This window comes from Triticum aestivum, chromosome 2B (genome assembly GCF_018294505.1).
Source record: "Triticum aestivum cultivar Chinese Spring chromosome 2B, IWGSC CS RefSeq v2.1, whole genome shotgun sequence".
Lineage (NCBI taxonomy): Eukaryota > Viridiplantae > Streptophyta > Magnoliopsida > Poales > Poaceae > Triticum > Triticum aestivum.
In genome coordinates this window covers 288,103,673-288,109,521 of record NC_057798.1, presented here as the reverse complement: position 1 = coordinate 288,109,521, position 5,849 = coordinate 288,103,673, and the positions used below count along the sequence as shown (strand labels likewise).

At 42.9% G+C, this 5,849-nt stretch overlaps 1 non-coding gene across 1 annotated transcript; it reads right to left on the bottom strand.

Annotated features, from left to right (window-relative positions):
- Nucleotides 1-423: 423 nt before the first annotated feature.
- LOC123047743 (small nucleolar RNA SNORD36) lies at nt 424-498 on the bottom strand. Its single transcript, XR_006423110.1, has one exon. It is a non-coding gene; the product is annotated as a small nucleolar RNA SNORD36 (small nucleolar RNA).
- Between the last annotated feature and the right edge of the window lie 5,351 nt (nt 499-5,849).

Genomic DNA, 5,849 nt, shown 5'->3' with positions numbered 1-5,849 from the left:
AACTCCTCTACATTATACAGTACCACACTAATAGAACTACATCTCTAGACACAAGAACAAAGCGCTACGTTGATGACATGCTAGGCATCAGTTTTAAAAAGCTCGATTTTAGATCATCAACAACCAGAAAGCCTCAGCGGTCTAAATGTTCAGCACACCATCATCAGATCACCGACGAGCAGGACCCGATACGACACATACACAGCAACTAGGGGGGGAAATGGGATCAAGCAAAGAGGGAGGCGGGTACCTTCTGGTTGACAAGGTCGAACGCCCTCTTGTGCACCCGCATCTCAAACCGATCCCAGGTGTTGGTACCTATTTTACCAAAACAGGATAATATAGTTACACTCTGTTTACTTTCAAATCGTCATAAGAAACTACATCACAGCAAGAGTAGCAGATGACTGATTTGCGATGGGCTGAGTATCAGGTTTAAAAAGCTCGATTTTCAAACATAAAATGTATCAGAATAATCATATGAATCATCATTTGCTCAGCCCATCTACCAAGTGCAACTACTTCATAATTCTAGGTAAATTAAGATGTTAAATGACTAAAACTAGTAGTATGCTACAATCATATGGTACTGGTTAGAAAATGTGACCAAAGGACTACACTTGAACACATCACTTGCAATGCCTACTGGAAGGAGCAAGTGTATATAAGAAAACAAACATTAGACAGGCTAGCAGTCAGTCTTAAAAACCTCAATTTCGTATTCCTCAAAGAGAATCTCAGGAATATGTTGTTGTAGCATCTCTGACCAGCCAATCCATCATTAACATGTGCACACACAAAGTAGAGAACGATTTGAAATAAAATGCAAGAATTGCTGCAGCACATACAACTAGCATGTTACAGTTTGTGGGTGATGGGGAAAATGCATGTGAAGTGCATAAATCATAGAGGGGTGTGTACAATACACACCATCTTTGACAGCAAGCAAAACAGACAGGAATAGAGCATGTCAACTACTGTAAAGTACAATCACTAGCATGGTGGTGAGCCATTCTTCTTGCATGTGCTGGACGCCCCAGCCTTGTAGCGTGAGTGAGATAGCACGCAATATGCACCAACAAAGCACCAAAAACAACGTCAATCCCCTGTGTCAGTCTCACAGACAACCAAACCCTCTTAATCCTAAAAACAAAAAAGGCGTCAGCACCACCGAGGAGGAGGACGCATCGAGATGAAGGTGAACTTCTGGGGCGGCGTGCCGACGCCGATCTCCCTGAAGTACTGTCCGTTCATGTAGTTCTTGAGCGACACGATGTCGCCCTCCTCCTCAGAGGAGAGGGTGCCGGCTACGCCGCCGCCGAGGAGGAGGTGCTGCTGTGCCTCCTCGCCACCGGAGAGGCGCGTGGCGACATGGTTGTTCTGGTTGATGGGGCGCTTCTTGACCCGCTTTCAATTCAATAGATTCTGCATAAGTGAAATCAACAGCATGAGACAACATATTAAGCCATAATCTTAAAATCCAAATTTCACATGAACTAATGGGAAGGACAACCACATGGCAACAACAATTTGAAAAGGGAATCAAGTAATGCTGAAATATAATACCAACTTAGAAAGCATCAGAAATAAGCAACATGATAAGTGGTAGTTCTAAAGTATAGAAAGATGTCAAAGTGATGGATACATCATCTACTTATTGGCAACACTCTGCCAGTGCCATGACGTGTGCACAGAAAATCAGTTCTTTTCACCAAATAACCCAGCAATAAAGAAACTGGGATGTACAATAAGTCAATCTAATTAAAAAATAAACCCAATTGATAGCCCCACAAGCCCGTACCTGCAGATGACTAGACAACACAATCCCTTGCATTTAGCAAGAACATGACGCACAACATTGACAACTGAACTTCTTCTGTTGGATCTGAATTTGCTGAATTATCGAACGGTCTAAGAATTTTTCAGTTTAGTAAACTGCTATGTAGTTTCTTGGTTGTAGATAGACGGAGTAATGGACAGTGTTAGTGACAGGATCATGGCTTCCCTAGTAACAAGCATGCTGATGTGGTCTAGTTAAGTCACCATCTCAACTAGAATATGCAACTGCAATGACACTCAATCAATTGCAATGGCCCAGGTAATTAGCTTAGGCAACACTCTATTATTATGTCAGGTGCTCACCAAAAGGCCAGCCACCTATAGGGTTGCCACGTTCACCGTACTTCTCCCTTAGCCCACAAGCTACTGTACTAATTAAGATATACGTACTATTCAAAGGAAAAGCAAAGCAAAGAAACCTAGCTCACACATAGGATTCCTGTTACATACTTACATCTAATTAATTGAACATGCCCATATGAAATGCATAATCTAGTCCCATGTAAGTAATGGGTGTCCCAACATTAATCATGGGTCCCCACATGCATTTAGTCTTACAGTCAGGGTTAGTAACTTAATATAAGACTTCATTCTTAAGCTCTTGGAGCATGAACTCGATGTTCTCCCCTTGGCCATAAGTGGCCTGAGCAGCAAGCAGTCCTATGAAGCCTTGGAGACTAGGAGGAAGTGTAGGACATGATTTGTTCTCATGCAGCAACTCGCTAGCACAAATGATGTCCCTTCTGGAAATGATCAGAGAGAGGATATGGAGCGCGAATATAGGGGACCTTCCATGGTGTCGGGGTCGGAGACTCCTGTGGAGAAGGAGCAACTGTGGAGGCCGTCGGCGTCGTCCTGACTTAACTGACCATGGTTTTTGCTAAAAACAACTTGATTGGTCATGAAGTGAAACCATGATGAATAACCAAAAAGAAACTCGGTTGGTCAGAAACTAGAGCATTAGAACACCCACGGACTTTTAGTCGATCATGTGGGCAGCTAACCACCCAAAATGGGGTTCTCATATCTCAATCTGGACATATATCGAGCATATCTCATTCGGCGGATAGTAACACAGGACGCAGAGAAAATGGTGAGTAACCAAAGCAGATTATGGACAATTTCAAAAATCGCAAGTGGCGACCAGTAAGAAAAAAGAAGTTTATGCGACTAACATGTGTCGTTGGCTGATTATCTATCTACACAATCGGCTTCAGTAAGCCAAAAGTAATCAATTCCGACTAAAGCAACATGATGATCTATATTTACAGGATCTATAACTACTTCAGGTCTTTGCATATAAAACTTCCCAGCCTTACAAAACCGACAACTTGGGCAATGCATCCAAGCTGTTTGGTAGCAAACCGCTGCCCAAACCGTTGGTTCCACTCAAAAGACTAGAGTAAAATGAACCATCGCCGGTGGTGGCTTCAGGCTGAAATTAAACCATATATAAAAACCCTATCAACAATTACATGGAAAAGAAAGCAAAGCAAAGCATCTCAAAGATATAAATGTTTGTCTGTTATAAGGCCCTAAATCTAAATGGTACCATCGATGACACGTCAGGCTTCACATTATCATTATTGCCCAAGCCTGGTAGTATCTGAGGGGGCCTTGGTTCCTCTTTCCTGCCGTCGGTAGAGCGCTGCACAAGGAAAAGGCTGCTGATAAGCGACAGTGCAACACATACCTTCGTGTTGGGTGGAAAACATAGCACTAGTAGAGCAAGGGAACATCAGCAGCTACCTGGTAGCCATTTGTACCAGATTCAGCAATTGCACCAAGGATAGTTGAGGTAATAGCACTACTGTTGCCAGGACCAGAAGAGGACATCCATGGAGCGCGAATGTGGAGAACGAGCAACTGTGGAGGCCGTCGGCGTCGTCCTGGTCACTGGCAGACCGCGGGCGCACCTGGAGCTCGCGCATGAGGGCGCCGCAGGCCGTCTCCATCTGCAGGAGTTGGTCGCTAGGGGGACGGCCACCACACATCCCGTCCATGGCGACGGTGCCGCGGTCTGCGAGGGGACCGAATTGGGGGGAATTAATTAGGGCCATCCGCGGCTTTGGGTGATATGAGAAACAAGCTCACTCACCAGTGTGCGGTGACTCGGTGGGGCGGAGGAGCGGTCGATGGGGGCGGGCGACGCGATTGGAGTGGGGATGGGGATGGGTGCGGCGGAGGAGGGGGGAGGCTTGATTTGGGCATGGCGTTGTGGCTGGCTGGGGAATCGCCGCGGCCCAATCTCCGCCCGCTCCGACGAGATCAAGGGGAGGATCGGTGGAGCTGGCGGGGAGGAAGGGGACGGGATCGAGAGGAGCTAGGGTTTGCGCGGGTGAGGAAGGGAGGGGATCGGGGAGTAAGGGAAAGAAAGGAGGCGGGGGGGGGGTGGATGGAAATTGACCCGGAGGACATAGCTAGGGTTTCGGGGTTGGTGTGAATGGGTCGAGGACAGCCGTTGGATCGCCGAACATCCGACGGTGTTGGATGCACGATCTGCGTGATATGTCCATGGACCTATCAGAATGCAGTACAATGTTATGACCATCTAAATTGGTCGTAGTTGACTTAAAATAATGTGTTAAAAACATTTAAGGTACTTTATGATCTGAGAAATTCTAAAGAAAATGGAAAACCTTCTCATTGTGTCACCAAAATGTGAACAAGTTTTCAGAAAAAATAACAACATGGAATAAGATAAATATCTTTAAAAATGTGTCGTCGGAAATGAGTGCCCGAAATGTGAACAAGTTTTCATTTTCTTTTCATGGAAAATTCATTTTTCATTTTACGAGTACCCAAAATGAGGTTTTTTCATGAAGTAACTACCAAATAAATTTTTTAAAAATGGACCAAATCATTTTTATAAAATACTAGGCCATGTTTAATGCACAATTGACACAATGGTTGGATGTCAAAAGCCTTGATCTACCTCTGGTGAAAAAGACAAATTTCTGCCAATTCAGCAGAAAGCGGGTCAAATTTGAACTATAGCTGCCTCATAGTTTGCTCTTTATTTTTTCCAAAAATCATTTCTAGGTACATAACTATCTATTTAATCAGAGAAACATCAAAAGGTCTCCATGATTCAACTACTAGCTAGGAACGGTCAAGCCCGCCGTTTTGACCGCATTTTGAAACGGGTATAAAAAATTAAAAAAAATCAAAAAAATGGAAAACCTTCGCATTGTGTTATCATATATGACCAAGTTTCCAGGAAAAATAATAAACTTGTAATGCGGCAATTATTTTTAAAAAGTGTTGTTAGAAACGAGCTATCATGTGCGAAGATTCATGACTTTCAAGCCAAATGATCAATCTTATGGCCACATTCATGGCATAGTTTGTTCAAATGATATCATATTGTGCACAAGGGTACATCTTGGAATTCCAAACAATGTTGCCTAAGGGAGTTTTCATTTTGTTTTCACGGAAAATTCATTTTCCATTTTTCGAGTGCCCGAAATGAGGTTTTTTTGTGAAGTAACTACCAGATAAATTTTGTAAAAATGGACCAAATCATTTTTATAAAATACTAGGACATGTTTAATGCACAATTAACACAATGGTTAGGTGTCAAAAGCCTTGATCCACCACTGGTGAAAAAGATAAATTTCTGCCAATTCAGTAGAAAGAGGGTCAAATTTGAACTATAGCTGCCTGATAGTTTGCTCTTTATTTTTTCCAAAAATCATTTCTAGGTACATAACTATCTATTTAATCAGAGAAACATCAAAAGGTTTCCATGATTTAACAACTAGCTAGGAACGGTCAAGCCCGCCATTTTGACCGCATTTTGAAACGGGTATAAAAAATTCAAAAAAATCAAAAAATTGGAAAACCTTCACATTGTGTCATCATATGTGACCAAGTTTCCAGGAAAAATAATAAACTTGTAATACGGCAATTATTTCTAAAAAGTGTTCTTAGAAACGAGCTATCATGCGTGAAGATTCATGGCTTTCAAGCCAAATGATCAATTTTATGGCCACATTCATGGCATAGTT